This window comes from Odocoileus virginianus, chromosome 4 (assembly GCF_023699985.2).
Source record: "Odocoileus virginianus isolate 20LAN1187 ecotype Illinois chromosome 4, Ovbor_1.2, whole genome shotgun sequence".
In the NCBI taxonomy this organism is placed as follows: Eukaryota; Metazoa; Chordata; class Mammalia; order Artiodactyla; family Cervidae; genus Odocoileus; species Odocoileus virginianus.
This window is the reverse complement of record NC_069677.1, coordinates 27970297-27988981: the sequence shown is the minus strand read 5'-3', so window position 1 is coordinate 27988981 and position 18685 is coordinate 27970297. Positions and strand designations below refer to the sequence as shown.

The following is an 18685-nucleotide window of genomic DNA, read 5'->3' as shown; positions in this document are numbered from 1 at the left end:
TTCTTTCTCATGATGACTGCTGAGCCACTCAGCAACAATATGATCTATGAATAAGAGTATTATGGCTACTGTTTTCATATTAAAGCTATGTACAATGTAGTTAGTAAGTTGAAGAATTCAATGGAAATTGAAGATTCAAGAATTATATCCTTTTTCACTTTTCTCCCATTCTTTACTCCTTGAGGAGAGGATGGAGAATCCACATAATTTTAAAGTTCTACTCAACATATGCCCATATGTGTAATTATGGCTGATTTGCATTGTTATATGGCAGAAACCAACACAACATTGTAAAAATTTTTAAATATTTATTGAAATAAAAATGAGGGGGAAAAAAAATATGACAGTCAAAGAAATTGACCATGTCTTTTCTCGCTCTTTAACTAGCACTTAGCAAATAGATGACATGTTGTATATATTCCAGAAATGTTTAATTGATGAGTGAACAAAAAATTATAAGTATCAGTTCAGTTCAGTTCAGTCACTCAGTCATGTCTGACTTTTTGTGACCCCATGAACTGCAGCACACCAGGCCTCCCTGTCCATCACCAGCTCCCGGAGTTCACACAAACTCATGCCCATTGAGTCAGTGAGGCCATCCAACCATCTCATCCTTTGTCGTCCCCTTCCCCTTCTGCCCTCAATCCCTCCCAGCATCAGGGTCATTTCCAATGAGTCAACTCTGCACATGAGGTGACCAAAGTTTTGGAGTTTCAGCTTTATCATCAGTCCTTCCAATGAACACCCAGGACTGATCTCCTTTAGGATGGACTGGTTGGATCTCCTTGCAGTCCAAGGGACTCTCAAGAGTCTTCTCCAACACCACAGCTCAAAAGCATCAACTCCTTGGTGCTCAACTTTCTTCACAGTCCAACTCTCACATCCATACATGACCACTGGAAAAACCATAGCCTTGACTAGACAGATATTTGTTGGCAAAGTAATGTCTCTGCTTTTTAATATGCTATCTAGGTTGGTCATAACTTTCCTTCCAAGGAGTAAGCATCAGTTACTCTTAATGTCACACTATAATTTTCAAAACTCCTATCTTTTACTCTATACAAATTTATATTTGGTTAGATTGTATTAATCAGTATATCTAATAATGCCTGGAGGAGGGGGGAAAAAAACCTACTTATGAATAAAAACCAAGCTTTATTCAGTGGACAGAATCCATTACACCCTGTACATCCCCTAATTTTAAGACTTCTTAATAGCAAGGCACCATTAGTATTACTGCAACTCCTTTTTTAAAATTGTTAACTTATTCACAGAGAACAGAATGAATAAGTGAGTTCATAAGAAAAGCAAAAAATGAAAACAGTTAAACCAGATAAAAAATTCATCAAACCTAGGAAAACCAAAAATTTTCTTATCTACCTTCAGTTAAAGTGGATATCTCCTTTCCCATTTTGATTCAACTGCATCTACATGTTTATTTAGGAGTATCTTCTTCTTAACATCACCAAGGATAGATTTGAAGCAAAACAATTTTAATCAAATTCACATGCAGATTATATGGGTTCTAGCCAATTCCTCTTATCATAATTGACCAGAACTCTGATACTGTCATGCTTTATAGAGTTTTAGAATAATTTTCTTTGATGCACATTTCATATCATTATGAAATGATATGGCCTGTTTTAAAAATGTTTTATAAAGCCAATTCCCTCTCCTGTCTTACTAACTCTTGAGAGTATTGGACAGTAAAATGCTTAAAAGATATGTATTTCCATCATTTGGGCTTTGAAATTTCCTTTATATTGGAAATTGGAAAAAATATTAAATTTCACATGTGTTAAAAGTAGTTATATCCAAAATCTTTTCAAAACTAATTCAAAATATACATCATCTGCAGTTATCTTTCAGAATACCTCATTATAAATAGTATAGTCAAAATTAGCAAAAGTGGTTAAATTCAAAATACAAGGAATTTTACAGTAAAACTGAAAATGCCTATCATGTTTTAAGTTTGCACATAATCTTTAAAAATTTCAGATGTATCATACATTCATAAAGTATGTAAAAATTAGTCAGTCTAGAGAATAAAAGTTATAATAGAATGAACACTGAGAAGGCCATTAACCTAAAATATAAAACATCATTAGTGTTTTACAAGCTCTTTTCTTGTCCCTCCAAGTTGAAAATTTTTCTTTCACCCATCCCAAGAACTGCTATCCTGACATCTCTTCTAAATATTCCCTTGCTTTTCTTCACAGTTTATATCACCCATCCCTAAGTAATTTCCTGTTTCTTGTTTAGTTTTGAAAACCAGAGTAACCCTGAACCAAGATGTATACAGAAAAGGCTGTATTGCTTCTGTTACATATACCTTCCAAGGAAAATAGAAACTGAACAGGGATTGTATGATATGATCTTGCTTCAGCTTCCCTGAATGTGTAAATGAGCCCTTTTTTAAGAGGTCAGTGACCAAGGCCATAAGCAAATAGATAAAACATCTGTTAGAATAGTAATGTAGGTTAACTTGAAAGATATAGAGACAATGCAAGGTGGACAAACCAACAAAAGATCATTACTTAATAATAATATAGCCAAATATAACAGAAATGTTTATGTTTGCATATATATGTATATTTATCTGAAGAATGTAAAAACATATATACACTATATGGCACATATTGCATACATGCGTTGGGGAATCTAGATCCCTGAGAACTAAGCCCTCACGAATGGGATTAATGCCCTTATAAAAGAAGTCCCAGAGAGATTCCATGCTCTTCTCACCATAAGAGGTTACAGTGAAAAAACAGTTGTCTATGAGAAAGTGGGCCATCACCAGACACCAAATTCTTCAGCACCAGGTCTTGGACATCCTAGCTTCCAGAAGAATGAGAAATAAATTTCTTTCTTATAAGCCACTCAGTCTGTGATATTTTGTTATACCACAAATGGACTAAGGCAATTATATAATTTATTTTAGAAAATAAGAAAGAGCCTCTGGAATTTAAAAGTATGATAGAAAAATGAAAAACACAATGGAGAAGTCACAGAAATCTTCCTGAAAATAGAGCAAAAATATTAAGAAATGTGCACTAGGAGAGAAAAGATAAGAAAATTAAAATATAAGTTTAGAAGATACCATATCCAAATAGTAAGCATTCTATTAATTCTAAGAGCAAGAACAGAGAAAAGGGAGAGGAGAAAGTGTCAATGAAATAATTCAGGAACATGACCCAAGAGAAAGACACACAATACCTTGTGGGCATCACATAGACATAAATAGAGTCACATCAAAGTATATCACCATGAAATTCCAGAATATTGGAGACAAAATGGTTAAAGGAATAGGTTCACTTCAGTTACTCAGTCATATCCAACTTGTTGCGACCAAATGAACTGCAACACGCCAGGCCTCCCTGTCCATCACTAACTCCCAGAGTTTACCCAAACTCATGTCCACTGAGTCAGTGATGCCATCCAACCATCTCATCCTCTGTCATCCCCTTCTCCTGCCCTCAATCTTTCCCAGCATTAGGGTCTTTTTCAATGAGTCAACTCTTCACATGAGGTGACCAAAGTTTTGGAGTTTCAGCTTCAACACCAGTCCTTCCAATGAACACCCAGGACTGATCTCCTTTAGGATGGACTGGTTGGATCTCCTTGCAGTCCAAGGGACTCTTGAGCGTCTTCTCCAACACCACAGTTCAAAAGCATCAATTCTTTGGTGCTCAGCTTTCTTCACAGTCCAACTCTCAAATCCATACATGACCACTGGAAAAATTATAGCCTTGACAAGATGGACCTTTGTTGACAAAGTAATGTCTCTGCTTTTTAATATGCTGTCTAGGTTGGTCATAAATTTCCTTCCAAGGAGTAAGCATCTTTTAATTTCATGGCTGCAGTCACCATCTGCAGTGATTCGGAGCCCAAGAAAATAAAGTCAGCCACTGTTTCCACTGTTTCCCCATCTATTTCCCATGAAGTGATGGGACCAGGTGCCATGATCTTAGTTTTCTGAATATTGAGCTTTAAGGCAAATTTTTCACTCTGCTCTTTCACTTTCATCAAGAGGCTCTTTAGTTCTTCTGCACTTTCTGCCACAAGGGTGCTGTCATCTGCATATCTGAGGTTATTGATATTTCTCCTGGCAATCATGATTACAGCTTGTGCTTCATTCAGTCCAGTGTTTCTCATGATGTACTATGCATATAAGTTAAATAAGCAGGGTGAAAATATACAGCCTTGATGTACTCCTTTTCCTATTTGGAACCAGTCTGTTGTTCCAGTCCAGTCCAGTCCATGTCCGGTTCTAATTGTTGCTTCCTGACCTGCATACAGGTTTCTCAAGAGGCAGGTCAGGTGGTCTGGTATTCCCATCTCTTTCAGAATTTTCCACAGTTTGTTGTGATCCACACAGTCAAAGGCTTTGGCATAGTCAATGAAACAGAAGTAGATGTTTTTCTGGAACTCTCTTGCTTTTTCATGATCCAGCAGATGTTGTCAATTTGATCTCTGGTTCCTCTGCCTTTTCTAAACCCAGCTTGAACATCTGGAAGTTCATGGTTCACGTACTACTGAAGCCTGGCTTGGAGAATTTTGAGCATTACTTTACCAGCATGTGAGATGAGAGCAATTGTGCTATAATTTGAGCATTCTTGGCATTGCCTTTCTTAGAGATTGGAATGAAAACTGACCTTTTTCAGTCCTGTGGCCACTGCTGAGTTTTCCAAATTTGCTAGCATATTGAGTGCAGCACTCTTTCACAGCATCATCTTTCAGGATTTGAAATAGCTCAACTGGAATAACATCACCTCCACTAGCTTTGTTCGTAGTGATGCTTCCTAAGGCCCAGTTGACTTCACGTTCAAGGATGTCTGGCTCTCGGTGAGTGATCACACCATTGTAATTATCTGGGTCGTGAAGATCTTTTTTGTATAGTTCTGTGTATTCTTGCCACCTCTTTTTAATATCTTCTACTTCTGTCAGGTCCATACCATTTCTATCCTTTGTTGTGACTATCTTTGCATGAAATGTTCCCTTTGTATGTTTAATTTCTTGAAGAAGTCTCTAGTCTTTCCCATTCTATTGTTTTCCTCTATTTCTTTGCATTGATCACTGAGGAAGGCTTTCTTATCTCTCCTTGCTATTCTTTGGAACTCTGCATTCAAATGGGTCTATCTTTCTTTTTCTCTTTTGCTTTTTGCATCTCTTCTTTTCACAGCTATTTGTAAGCCTTCCTCAGACAGCCATTTGCTTTTTTGCATTTCATTTTCTTGGGGATGGTCTTGATCCCTGTCTCCTATACAATGTCACGAACATCCGTCCATAGTTCATCAGGCAATCTGTCTATCACATTTAGTCCCTTAAATCTATTTCTCACTTCCACTTGTATAGTCATAAGGGATTTGATTTAGGTCATACCTGAATGGTCTAGTGGTTTTCCTTACTTTCTTCAATTTAAGTCTGAATTTGGTAGCAAGGAGTTCATGATCTGAGCCACAGTCAGCTCCCAGTCTTGTTTGGCTGACTGTATAGAGCTTCTCCATCTTTGGCTGCAAAGAATTTATAATCTATCTGATTCCAGTGTTGACCCTCTGGTGATGTTCATGTGTAGAGTCTTCTCTTGTGTTGTTGGAAGAGGGTGTTTGCTATGACCAGTGCATTCTCTTGGCAAAACTCTATTAGCTTTCACCCTGCTTCATTCTGTACTCCAAGGCCAAATTTGCCTGCTACTCCAGGTATATTTTGACTTCCTACTTTTGCATTCCAGTGCCCTATAATGAAAAGGACATCTTTTTTGGGTGTTATTTCTAAAAGGTCTTGTAGGTCTTCATAGAGCTGTTCAACTTCAGCTTCTTCAGCATTACTGGTCAGGGCATAGATTTGGATTACTGTAATATTGAATGGTTTGCCTTGGAAACGAACAGAGATCATTCAGTTGTTTTTGAGATTGCATCCAACTACTGCATTTCAGACTCTTTTGTTGACTATGATGGCTACTCCATTTCTTCTAAGGGATTCCTGCCCACAGTAGTAGATATAATGGTCATCTGAGTTAAATCCACCCATTCCAGTCCTTCTTAGTTCGCTGATTCCTAGAATGTCAACTTTCACTCTTGCCATCTCCTGTTTGACCACTTCCAATTCACCTTGATTCATGGACCTAACATTCCAGGTTCCTATTCAATATTGTTTTTTTTTTTTTTTACAGCATCGAACCTTACTTCCATCACCAGTCACATCCACAACTGGGTGTTGTTTTTGCTTTGGCTCCGTCTCTTCATTCTTTCTGGAGTTATTTCTCCACTGATCTCCAGTAGCATATTGGGGTCCACCGACCTGGGGAGTTCATCTTTCAGTGTCCTATCTTTTTGCCTTTTCATACTGTTCATGGGGTTCTCAAGGCAAGAATACTGAAGTGGTTTGCCATTCCTTTCTCCAGTTAAAAGAATGACCCCACACAAAAGATAGGGGGTTAGGGTTTCTTTAGACTTTTCAGTAGCAACATTGGAAACAAATAGATACTTGAGCAATGCACTTTAAATGTCTGAAGGCAAATGATTTCCAATTTAGAATTTTATAGACAAACTGTCATCAGCTATGAAGTAGAATAAAAATACTTTAAAACATAGAAATATTTACTTCCTTGCATCCTTTCTGAGAAAGCAACTGAAGTAAAAAGGAACACTAATAAGGGAGAGAGGTGAAATGAATCTCCAGGATGTTGATGAAGGGAGATCTCAGGATGATAGCTGTGTATCTGGTGAAGGGTATAACCAGTCTAGTTTAGAGAAGGTAAAAGCACTTCTGGGAGAGACTTTGGAATTGAACTGCTGATAAGTAGTCAGAATATTAAGTTAAGAAAATTAAACTCTAGGAAAAGTATAAAGTCATCCTTAAATCCTCATTATCTTATGCCTCAGCTCTGAATATATGAATAGATAAATAAATAGTTGATGTAAGATAAATTTCAATAAGATTAAACTGAAGGAAAAACAACAGAAAGGATGCATGTTATAGGTGAGGCAGGAAAAAGAAGAGACCCAAGTCCTCTTCAACAGAGAGAAGTCAATAGATAATGCCCACGTATCATTTAGAAATATAAAAGATGGCAAAATAATAAGCTAAAAAGTTAAAAGTGATTGTCAAGGGAAAGGGGAAATGATTATAGGTGGAAGTGGGGCAAAGCAGTTTTCTAAAATTCCTTGAAAACTAATTGATTCTTTAAATTAGATAAAGTTTTTGCCAAAAAGGAAAGCTTAAGAGGAGATATCTGGACTTCCTTGGTGGTCCAGTGGTCCTGCCAATGCAAGGCACATGGGTTTGATGCATGGTCTGGGAAGATTTAACATGCTGCAGGGCAACTAAGCCCGTGTGCCACAATTGCTGAAACCCGTGCACCCTAGAGCCCATGCTCCTCAACAAAAGAAGCCACAGCAATGAGAAGCCTTGCGCCACAATGAAGTATAGCCACCACTCACCACAACTAGAGAAAGTCTGAGAGCAGCAGCAAAGACCAGCACAGCCAAAAATAAAATTAATTAATGAAAAAAAAGAGGAGCTATATAATTTTTAAAAAGAAAGAGAGTGTATCCTAAGTGCTCTGAGAAGAGTCCAAGACTGAAATTATGAGGTCTGGTAGCACCAGGGGTGACTAAGAAAAGTGGAAGGATGTTCGGAAGGTCAATAGATAAGATATGGTTCTCAAGTTTAAATTCCTATTTTAACCTCAAGTTATCATATAATTTTTCTATTCATAAGCTGACTTCCTTCACTATCTTCTTTAGGCAACTCTTATCATCTAACTCTTACGCACATTCCACCTTAATTAGCTTGCTAATACTACTAAGATGTTGTAATATAGCAGTTAAGGGCATAAACTTTAGAATCAGAAAGACTGACTTTAAAGTCTAACTTGATCCTTCATTTTGTTATGGGGTTTTAATTAACACCTCTGAGCTCTAGTTTTCTGTTTTTTTAAATGAAAAATAATAATTGGCACCTCTTAGGGCTAAGGAGAGAATTGAATGAAGCAATATACATAAAGATGCTGAGTATAGTGTCTGGCATGTAACGAGTGCTCGGCCATTATTAACAAACTCGAGAAGAGTATTACTGTTAGAATCAATATTTTAAATATGAAACTCAATTATTTGAAATCATCATGGGCATTTTGTACTTTTTAAAAACTGCTCAGTCTGATTCATTGTCAGAAGATAGAATCAATTCACCAGATCATTATTAACATTTTTAAAACTGTAAAACAAAGTAATAAGGAATAGACTAGAGTACTTTGTACTAAGAAGGATTTATTTAAATGTTAAGAAGCTTTGGCCTAAGTGTTCATGGGAGGTAGTTGTGTTTTTCTCCTTTAATAGTTATGGAAAAGTAGATTAAAGTTGATACAAATAATTGCACGTGTTTCTCAAATTCTTTGCTACAATACTAAACTACAATGAAAGTCTAAGTTCAGGTCCGTGTTTACAACAAGCTAACTTCTAGTCATCAGAAGTACCAAAGTCCAAACAGGAACTTTTTGGAATCCTTAGCATCCTAGCTCATTTTTTATACTTAAGAATAAAACTCTTAAGTATTAGAAACAAGTTTAGTCTCTAAAACTGTCTTTGATGAAATTTTGTATTTTAAAAGAATTTGGGAATTCTGCAGCAGCCTAGTGTTAAAAGTGAAAGTGAAGTTGCTCAGTCGGGTTCGACTCTTTGGCACCGCATGGACTGTGGCTTACCAGGCTTCTCCGTCCATGGGATTCTCCAGGCAAGAGTACTGGAGTGGGTTGCCATTTTCTTCTCCAGAGGATCTTCCCGACCCAGGGATCGAACCTGGGTCTCCTGCATTGTAGGCAGACGCTTTACCATCTGAGCCACTAGGGAAGGCCTAGTGTTAAAGACTATGCTTTCACTGCCAGAGGCACGAGTTCAATCCCTGGTTGTGGAACTAAGATCCCGCAGACCATGCAATGCCTCCAAAGACACTTCTTCTTTTAATAAGAAAGAAAGAAAGAAAGCTGTGTGCCAAAGAATTGATGTTTTTGAACTGTGGTGTTGGAGAAGACTCTTCAGAGTCCCTTGGACTGCAAGGAGATCAAACCAGTCCATCCTAAAGGAAATAACCCTAAATACTCATTGGAAGGGCTGATGCTGAAGCTGAAACTCCAATACTTTGGCCACCTGATGTGAAGAACTGACTGATTAAAAAAGACCCTGATTCTGGGAAAGACTGAAGGCAGGAGGAGAAGTGGACGACAGAGGATGAGATGGTTGGATGGCATCACCAACTCAATGGACATGAGTTTGAACAAGCTCTGGGAGTTGCAGATGGACAGGGAAGCCTGGCCTGCTGCAACCCATGGGGTCGGAAAGAGTTGGATACGACTGAGCAACTGAACTGAACTGAACTGAAATAAAATGATAAGATATACTTTTACCACCCAGACCTCAATTTTTAAATGCAATTCCCTAATAAAAGGAGCCAGGGTTCCTTGGAGAAGTAGCTGACTCCACCACCACTGGAAAGAATAAAGTGAACCTAGAACAACATGTGCAAGAAAGTACATTTTGCTCAAACAATGATGGGCCACACTAAAAGAACTCACAAGCCCACCTGAAGAGGTTGTCATTGGCTAAATCTGGGGACAAACAGTGAATCAAAAAAAAAAAAATTTGGAAAAATATTGTTATTCTTAGACCGGGCTATAGAAAAATATAAAATCAATGCAGAACATCATATAGTAATACATTTTGATGAACCTGTGTGCTCTCCAGCCTGAGCTTCTAGTCTTGTGCGAGCCACATCTTTGTTTATTCTACCTTTAATAGGTTCCCATCGTCCTTCATATAAAATTTAAAGCCCTTGGTTGTTTGCTTGGGATCTCTAGCAAAGTTCATGTCTTGCCACATGTCCCTGTACTCTATGCTCCAGTCATTCTGCCCTTGGGGCCTTCACACAATCTTTTTTCTCTGACTAGTATATTGTCCCCTTTAGTACTGTCCTCTTTCTACCTGATTAAATCTGGAATCAGCTTTTTTGGGTTTCAGCACAGCAGCACTGCCTCAAAGAGGTGAACTGACATCACAATAGAATTGGGCCTGCGTGGAGAGTTTTCTTGCCTTCTGGTCCTATACGCTTTCACAGTTTACTTACAGTATGTAAAGTGAAAGTTAAAGTCACTCGTTTGTCCGACTCCTTGCGACCCCATGAACTGTAGCCTGTCAGGCTCCTCTGTCCATGGAATTCTCTAGGCCAGAATACTGGAGTGAGTAGCCATTTCCTTCTCCAGAGGATCTTCCCAACCCAGGAATCGAACCCAGGTCTCCCACACTGCAGGCAAACTCTTTACCTTCTGAGCCACCAGGGAATGAATCTAACTCCAATCAAATGCAGAGAAAAAAGCAACATTCCCATCACCCTAACAAATTAAACTTTTTTCATGTGTTTAAGTTCATTTTATTCTTATCTCTTTGTGCATGTTTTAGATAGTTGTAATCATTGTTCTTGCCTGGAGAATCCCAGGGATGGGGTTCTTGCACAGATTCGGACAGAACTGAAGTGACTTAGCAGTAGCAGTGGCTGTAGCAATCACTGCACAGATCGACTTTTACATCTTACTTTAGTTTTTATTCATATATTGTTAAGCATTTTCCATGTTGTTACATAATTAGGTATTTATTTTTATTATTCCTGTCCCATGGCCTGTGTATGCGCATGCTCAGTCGTGTCCGACTCTGCAACCCTATGGACTGTAGCCCGCCAGGCTCTTCTGTCCTCGGGATTTCCCGAGTAAGAATACCAGAGTGGGTTGCCATTTCCTTCTCCAGGGGATCTTCTCAGATCCAGGGATCAAACCTGTGTCTCCAGCATTGCAGGTGGATTCTTTACTGCTTCAGCCACCAGGGAAGCCCTGTCCTATCCAATGCATTCATTCATATTTAGAGCCCACCCACAATATTTTGAATACTAAGCCTGCTAATGTGCACAAACAGAAATAAATCATTGCTGTAGGGGAATCTATGTCTAGTTTATATTAGTCAGACAGTTTGTTTCCTATTTTATTGATATTATTATTAAATATTTGCTGCTGCTTAGTTGCTCAGTTGTGTCTGATTCTTTGTGACCCCATGGACTGTAACCCACCAGGCTCCTATGTCCATGGGATATTTTTGGCAAGAATACTGGAGAGGGTTGCCATTTTCCTCCTCCAGGAGATCTTCTGACCCAGGCGTTGAACCCTCGTCTCCTGTATCTATCTCCTGCTTTGCATTGCTTAGTCTATATTAATAGGATAATATATTCTCCTGTGGTCTGTAGCCTCTTTACCCAAATAGTCCCATTGATAAATTGCATTTATTCTTATTCTAATTTCTCTTAAAAAGTTTACCTAGGAAATCTCATCAGCTTCCCTTAAATGCTATTCACTGGAGTCTCCTGAAACTTAATCTCTACTGTAAGTGAAAGTGAAAGTAAGTCTCTCAGTCGTGTCCGACTCTTTGTGACCCCATGGACTGTAGCTTACCAGACTCCTCAGTCCATCGGATTTCCCAGGCAAGAATACTGGAGTGGGTTGCCATTTCCTTCTCCAGGGGATCTTCCCAACCCAGGGATCGAACCCAGGTCTCCCACATTGTAGGCAGACGCTTTACCATCTGAGCCCCCAGGGAATCTCTACTGTAGACTTCTACTAAAATCTTCACTGAATGTTTTGAAGACCCCTCCAAAGCAATTATTTCTCCAACAGAACTTCTTATCTCCCTCCACGGATCTTCCCTTATATTTTAAATTAATGACATAATTATGTACCCAATTATCTGAGTAAATTTATCCTTGAGTTTCTGCTCATTGCTCATCATCTCTAGCAACTAGTTTCCATTTCTTCAACATTTTAAATATCTCAGTTCTATCTCTTTTTCTCCACTTTCATTGCTTTAGTTCAGGCTCTACTTATCTCTCCTCTATGCTTACAATAGACTGGCTTCTGCCTTTTCTACTGTGATTTTTAAATCTTCCTCTTTACTGATAAAAATTCTCTTTCTAAAACCCAAAGGTGATCAAGTGATATCCCTACTTCTAAACTTGCAATGGTTTGTTGATTATCTGACACCATCACAATAATTTGTTGAGTAACTGGTGTATATTAAACCTAGCACTGGGCATACTATCCATAATTGTTTAAACCATAAAAAAATAAAAATGACAGCAGTCAATACTGTTTACTATGTGCTTGATTTTCTTCCACATGAATGAATGGATAAATGAATGAATGAATAAATGAGAGAAATAGTCGGAGAGGTTGGCTTGTAAAAGCTGTGCTTCACAGATTCTGAGAGTCACTGCCAGGTTCTGCTCTCTTTACTTTGTAGTAGGCAGAATTAGGAGCTTCCCAGGTGGTGCTAGTGGTAAAGAATCCGTTTGCCAATGTAGGAGACGCAACAGACATGGGTTCAATCTCTGGGTTGGGAAGATCCCCTGGGGAAGGAAATGGCAACCCACTTCAGTATTCTTGCCAGGGAAATCCCAAGGACAAAGGAGCCTGGTCGGCCACAGTCCATAAGGTCAAAAAAGAGTCAGATACGACTGAGCGTGTGCGCACACACACACACACACACACACACACACACACACACATGCACAGGCAGAATTCTAAGATGGCCTTCATAATTCTCGTTCCCTGGTTGTCCATGTTTCTGTGTGGGTTGAACCAATAACTTGCTGCTAACCAATAGAATATGGCAAAGGTAAAGTGGTGAAGATGCAGTTAAGGTTTTGGAGAAATTGACCTCAAAATTAATAGAAAAAAGATTATCCTGGGTGGGCCTAACCTAATCAGGTGAGCCCTTTAAAAGGGAGTCTAAAGGTAAGAGACTATGATGGTTAATTTTATGGGTCAAGTTGGCTAAGCTATTGTGCCCAGTTGTTTAATCAAACACAAGTATAGATGTGACTGTGAAAGTATTTTAAAGATGTGTTGCTGTTGTTCAGTCTCTAAATTTTGTCCAAGTCTTTACAACCCCATGGACTTCCCTGGTGGCTCAGAAGGTAAAGCGTCTGCCTACAATGCAGGAGACCCAGGTTCAATCCCTGGGTCGGGAAGATCTCCTAGAGAAGGAAATGGCAACCCACTCCAGTATTCTTGTCTGGAAAATCCCAGGGGTGGAGGAGCCTGGTAGGCTATAGTCCATGGGGTCGCAAAGAGTTGGACATGACTGAGCGACTTCACTTTCACTTTTGCAACCCCATGGACCTGATTTATTCATTTAAAGATAAGATTAACATTTAAATGTTGATAGATTTTGAGTAAAACTGGTTACTCTCTCAGATGTTTTTTCTTACACCAACAATTCTCCAATTCTAAGTGAACAGAGACTGCATGTCCTGCAAATTTAACTCAATTCTGATACTACTTGCAGAGAGCATCAGATTCCATAGGTTAAAGACTCAGTCCCGCAAGTCTGCCCTCACTTCAGATGCCAGTCTCCAAGTCCAGGTTGTCAGTTGTGTTTCAGATTAGCCTGTAAATTGGAGATTCCAACAACCTCTTCCTCAAGTGTGATTAATTCACTAGAGCAGCTCACTGTTTACCAGTTTGCGAAACCTGTATTCAGGTCAAGAAGCAACAGTTCGAACCAGACATGGAACAATGAACTGGTTCAAAATTGGGAAAGGTGTACATCAAGGCTGTATATTGTCACCCTGTTTATCTAACTAATGTGCAGAGTACATCATGTGAGTGCCAGACTGGATGAAGCACAAGCTGGAATCAAGATCATTTGGAGAAATATCAATAACCTCAGATATGCAGATGACACCACCCTAATGGCAGAAAATGAAGAGGAACTAAAGAGCCTCTTGATGAAGATCAAAGAAAAGAGTGAAAAATCTGGCTTAAAACTCAACATTCAAAAAACAAAGATCATGGCATCTGGTCCCATCACTTCATGGCAAATAGCTGGGGAAATGATGGAAACAGTGAGAGGCTTTATTTTCTTGGGCTCCAAAATCACTGCAGATGGTGACTGCAGCCACGAAATTAAAAGATGCTTGCTCCTTGAAAGAAAAGCTATGACCAACCTAGACAGTATATTAGAAAGCAGAGACATTACATTGTTGACAAAGGTCTGTCTAGTCAAAGCTATGGTTTTTGCAGTAGTCATATATGGATGTGAGAGTTGGACTATTAAGAAGGCTGAGCACTGAAGAATTGATGCTTTTGAGCTCTAGTGTTGGAGAAGACTCTTGAGAGTCCCTTGGGCTGCAAGGAGATCAAACCAGTCAATCCTAAAGGAACTCAGTCCTGAATATTCATTGGAAGGACTGATGCTAAAGCCAAAGCTCTGATACTTTGGCCACCTGATGCAAAAAGCTGACTCATAGAAAAGACCCTGACTCTGGGAAAGACTGAAGGCAGGAGGAAGAGGGGGTGACAAAGGACGAGATGGTTGGATGGCATCACCGACTCAATGGACATGAGTTTGAGCAAGCACCGGGAGATGGTGAGGGACAGGGAGGGAAGCCTGGCGTGCTGCAGTCCATGGGCTTGCAGAGTCAGACATGACTGAGCGACTGAACTACACCCAGTTTCTTATAAAGGATATTACAGATGAATAGCCACATGAAGAGGTAAAAAGTTCTTAGGGAACTAAGATGCTCCACCCTTCCAGCAGGTGGGATGTGTTCACCAACCAGGATAATCATCAAATGTCATTGTCCAATAGTTTTTAAACAACTTTAATTTCCAGCCTCCCTGTCTGTCCTTTCTCCTTCCCAGAGTTTGAACTGGGGCTGAAAACCGAACCCTCTGTTATTGTTCCTTGGTCTTTCTGGCAACCAGCCCTATCCTGAGGCTATCTAGGAGCCCAACTTAATCACCAGCTTAATCACCTCATTAGCATATACTCTGTTGTTAAGTCTTCTTTTGAATAACCAAAGACTTTCTCCCACCCCTCAAGCTGGAAGTCTTGACAGGAGTTGATGTGGTAGTCTTGAGTCAGAGGGCAGTCTGGATACAGAATTCCTTCCTTTTGGGGAACCCTCAGTCTTTTAAGGCCTCAAGTGATGGAGAAGATCTATGCACAGGAGGGAAGGTGTGGTAGAATACATATTCTGATGGGAGAAATTGTGCTTCTTTAAAACTAAATCTGTGGTAATTTGTTTTGTGTGAAGCAAGAGAAAATACAAATTTGAAATACCTTACCATACCCAAGTAAGGATCTTGGCGATTAATATTTTGATCATTTTTTGTGGGGAGGATGTTACTTTATTTTAAAAATAACAATTTAAAAAAATTATAAAGGGTAGTATATGCACATGAAAGAAAAACATAAGAAACCAATTCTCCCCCCTCCCACAAACATACTATTCTGCAGCTTATTTCTCTTAACAATATATGTAAAAGAGCTTTCCATCTTTGCAAATATAGATGTACTCTTTTCTTCAAAACTTCCCAAGCGTTCTTGGTTCATAGCATTCTCAATAACTCAGTACTCACTACACTGCCTAAATAAATACCTAATGATTTTGTTATTAAGTAGTAAGATGTCAAAACTTAGGAAGCATTTGTGTCATAACAATTCAATACATAGGTGGAAAATAAAGTGCAAACTAGTAGAAAAAATACTTTAATCTCACTCTTGAATAATCCAATTTCTTGTTAATGAGATATGCATCCACACTGGTCACTACACACCTCTCCTGGAATCACAGTGGACATTGCCACCCTCATTTCCTGTTCTATATTGATTTTTGCTTTATTGTTAGAGGAATTGCTAAAAACTCATGTTTGAAAGATATAGAATCACCAAATGGAATGTAGCATGACCTAATATTGAAATTGAACTACCCTGAGATAGCAGTGTGCACAAAGTCCAACAGGTGTTAAACATTACTATATTTACCCAAAAATGTAGTGTATCTTCAGGCACTTCTGTGAATTCACTGTCATATTCTGTTGTCTGTTTTTGCACAATTAGGGAACTGTAACTCTATCCCATTCCTTTTAATGGGCACACATTAATCGATTTTATAGATTAATTTGTTTTAATTACTACTCTGTAAGGGTAAGCATAGGTTTTGCTGGCTTTTATTTCTTTTTCCTCTTTCATTTATTTTTTAAATTGTTTTTGTGTGTTGCTTCCACCTCTGAAAATTCCTCATGAACAATCTTGCAAACTTATTGAGTATATCTGTAGGATAAATTCTTACAAACTGAACTGCTGACTTAAATAGTATTATTAATTTAAATGTTCATACTATTAAAAAGTATGTCTCCAAAGAGGTTTCATCAATTTACATATTTGTGTATCAACATGGCCATTTTCCAAATTGCTTCTAACACTAATTATCATTCAGAGAGAGGGAAAGTGGTATCTAAATGATGTTTTTTAAAGTTATTTTAAAAATTTTCTTGTATTTCTTTTCTCCTTGGCCACCCACAGAGCTTGGATTTTAGTTTCGGGAGGAGGGATCAGACCTGGACCTCAGCAGTGAAATAATGTTTTAATATATATTTCTTTGTTTATAGTTCTAGTTCTGAGCATTTTTACTATGTTCTTATTTATATTTAGTTTTATGTCAATTAAAAGTTGTTTTTTGTCCATTTTTCTTTGGGATTATTTGTATTCCCATATGACTTATAGGAGATACTGGGAATGCATTGGCTTTCTAGTGGTTAAGACGCTGAGCTTTCACTGGGTGAAAGCTGGGTGAGGGCCCAGGTTCAATCTCTGGGCAGGGAACTAAGATCCCCCAAGAAAAGGGGGGAAAAAAAAATCTTTATTTAGTAAAGAGGTTAGTTGTTTTTAGGGCTTTCTTGGTGGCTCAGATGGTAAAGAATCTATGTGTAGTGTAGGAGACCCAGGTTTGATCCTTGGGTGGGGAAGATGCCCCTGGAGAAGGGAATGGATACCCACTCCATTATTCTTGCCTGTATAATTCCATGGACAGAGGAACCTGGTGAGCTACAGTCCATGGGTTAGCGAAGAGTCGGACACGGCTGAGCAGCTAACAGATTAACATCCTTAGTCATTTTTACTCCTGGCTGTCTTTAACTTTGCTTAAGGTAACTTTTTTTTTCCTTTGAGAAGTTTTAAGTGTTTATGTATTCAAACTTACAATCTTTCCCCATTGGCTTCTGGGCATTTTGTAATGGCAGAAACAAACAATAGTTTAAAGTGTATCCATGTTTATTTGTACTATTTTCATGATTCTTTTTGCACTTAGATCTTTATTTCAAATGGAATTAACTTTGAAGTAAGTAATAAAGTAGGGATATGCATTTGTCAGATTAATTAATGCTAACTGCTATCTTAAATAACCCTAAAATCTTTGTGCCATAACATTAAATAAAGTTTTTTTTTGGGGGGGGGCTCATATAGAGTCCAAACTAGGAAATAACAAACTTCATTTAGACTTCAAAAGGACAATCCATATTCAGAGCCCTTGATCTTAACTCTTATTAATTATTTTTCAGTGGTCTTGCAATATAGTTTTTTGCTTTAAGTTCAACTTCATATTAGATTAGGGTCTAGGGTGGAGTGAGGCTCTGTTTCTGACTTGCAAAATGAGACCGATATGGTTTCTCTCTTCCTTTATGTGGAATTGTCTATATCGTATAGACTCATCACAATATCAAGACAGCTAAACTCAACAGTTTGGTTTAACGTAATTTTTAAAATATTAATTCTTATACTCAATGTATATTAGTATATTGTGATTTTAAAAAATCAACGATGCCTATGGGAAAAAGTTAAAACATTTTAGATTATGATTCCTGAGTCTTTCATTAGCTGTTTATAAAACAGGGCACAATTTGTTCCGGAAACTATTGGTTAAAATATTAATATTTTAGGCCCTCTAGATTTCTATATCTCAAGGAAGAAAAACTCCTATAGTCTCAATTTAGTCAAGTTAAAATTATCTTCAAATGAACTACTTTTAGAAGATACTAAAAACTACTTTAGAACTACTTTTTAAATAATGAAAGCATGTTTTCTTATCACATTTCATGGACAACTCAAACTAAATATAGTGCCACAAAATTGATCAAAATCTTAAGTTCTTAGTGTTACAGTAGCTATGTATACAAAGTTTCATTATGTGTGTATTTAATTATATTTTTGAAGAACATTTTCCTATTTAATTTATATTTTTAAAAGTTAGAAATAGTACCACTTTTCAATGTAGAAAACTTGTAAAACATAGAAAACATGAAGAAAAATGATCATTTACAATGCAACTACCTGAAGATACCACTGCTAACATTTTGGTAAACATCTATATATTTTTATGCAATATATGTATATATTTTCTGTACAAAATTGACTCCATATACAGTATTTGACAGTCTTCTTTTCATAGTTACATTGTAGACATTTACTCATATCATTAATATTCCTCTAAAATTTTATCTCTAATGGTTGTGGAATATTCATGATATAGTGTTTAAAAAGTGAAAATACTTTTTTTTCCTGAGAATCAAGTGACACGCTCATTCAAAAAAGTTCAGACAATGCAAAAGAAAACAAAAACTGCAAAATTCATGTCCAACAATAAGTCCTCTTCTGAAAATACGCAACTATGAATATCAACTTCTAAACCAGATATGTGTATATGGTTGTATTACATATATATATGTATATAGGACTGGAAAAGGTCAGTTTTCACTCCAATCTCTAAGAAAGACAATGCCAAAGAATGCTCAAACTACCGCAAAATTGCC

General features: G+C 37.8%; 1 non-coding gene across 1 annotated transcript; it reads right to left on the bottom strand.

Moving 5' to 3' along the window:
* Positions 1–8777: 8777 nt before the first annotated feature.
* On the bottom strand, positions 8778–8849 carry TRNAC-ACA (transfer RNA cysteine (anticodon ACA)). The gene has a single exon. It is a non-coding gene; the product is annotated as a tRNA-Cys (tRNA).
* Between the last annotated feature and the right edge of the window lie 9836 nt (positions 8850–18685).